Genomic DNA, 1,722 nt, shown 5'->3' with positions numbered 1-1,722 from the left:
ATCTTACATAGTGCTGAAGGCTTTTACACATCATTTTCCCTCTTCCCCTGTGACTGACACCTGGGGAAGTTGATAAGAAGCCTCAGTGCTCCCTCCTTTGCCGCCAGTGGGAGGTTTAAACCACACAAGCTCTGTGAGTGCACACAAACCCTCACCCAGTTGCCCCCACCAACCACCATAAAAGCCCAAAGCCAGTCTCCTTTCTCTGTTCTCGCAAGACTTTTTTTTTTTTTTTTTTGAGACAGAGCCTCACTGTCACCAGGCTAGAGTACAATGGTGTAATCTTGGCTCACTGTAACCTCCACCTCCCAGGTTCAAGGGATTCTTCTGCCTCAGCCTCCAGAGTAGCTGGGATTACAGGCGCCCACCACCACACCCGAGTAATTTTTGTATTTTTAGTAGAGATGGGGTTTCGCCATGTTGGCCAAGCAGGTCTCGAACTCCTGACGTCAAATGATCTGCCCACATTGGCCTCCCAAAGTGCTGGGATGACAAGCGTGAGCCACCGCAGTAGGCCAGTTGTATTTATCTATTTATTTACTTATGGTGTTTTTTAAAAAAAAAACATTTTTCTTTTAGACTTCTAGGTCAGCAGTATGTTTTTAAAAAAAAATAGAGACAGGATCTCGCTATATTGGCCAAGCTGGCCTTGAAATCCTGGCCTTAAGCAACCCATCAGCCTTGGCCTTCCAAAGTGCAGGGATTAGAGGTGTAAGCCACCATGCCTGGCCCCAGATAGCATTTGATTTTGTTTTTGTTTTTTGAGACAGTCTTGCACTGTCGCTCAGGCTGGAGTACAGTGGTGTGATCTCGGCTCACTGCAGCCTCTGCCTCCCAGGTTTAAGCGATTCTCCTGCCTCAGCCTCCCAAGTAGCTGGGTGCATACCACCATGCCCAGCTAATTGTTTGCATTTTTAGTAGAGACAGGGGTTTCACCATGTTGGCCAGGCTGGTCTTGAACTCCTGACCTCAGGTGATCCACCCTCCTCGGCCTGCCAAAGTGCTGGGATTAGAGGCATGAACCACCGCGCTCAGCCTAGGATGGCATTTTTTGGTGTTCCCTTGATTGAGAGAGAGCTCTGCAGCAGGTTCTGGTGTGCTCTAGATGGCCCCGCTGCCTAAAGCCACATTATGTGGTATATCCCACGGTGCCACATATACCAACAGAAGATGCCATGGTGCTAGAGATAACAATGGTACGTGTAGTCTCTGGCGAGCACTAATAGAAAAGCTGCAACTCTGGGCATGGTGGCTCAGCCTGTAATCCAGCACATTGGGAGGCTGAGATGAGAGGACAGTTTGAGCCCAGGAGTTCAAGACCTGCCTGGGCAACATAGGGAAATCCTTTCTCTACAAAAAATACAAAAAATACAAAAAATTAGCTGGGTATGGTAGCACGTGCCTGCAGTCCCAGCTACTCAGGAGGCTGAGGTGGGAGGATCACCTAAGTCCAGGAAGTGGAGGCTGCAGTGAGCCATGATTTTACCACTGCACTCCAGCCTAGGAGTCGGAGTGAGGCCCTGTCTGGAAAGAAAGAGAGAAAAGAGGAAGGAGGGAAGGAAGGAAGGGAGGAATGAGGGAAGACAGGAAGACAGCAAGGCAGGAAGGCAGGGAGGGAGGGAAGGACGGAAGGATGGAAGGAAGGGAGGGAAGGAGGATGGGAGGAGGGGAGGGAGGGAGGATGGAAGGGAGGGAGGGAGGGAGGGATGGTGGAAGGGGAGG

Source organism: Colobus angolensis, unplaced genomic scaffold (assembly GCF_000951035.1).
Source record: "Colobus angolensis palliatus isolate OR3802 unplaced genomic scaffold, Cang.pa_1.0 Scaffold453, whole genome shotgun sequence".
Classification (NCBI taxonomy): Eukaryota; Metazoa; Chordata; class Mammalia; order Primates; family Cercopithecidae; genus Colobus; species Colobus angolensis.
This window is presented reverse-complemented; position numbering follows the sequence as displayed.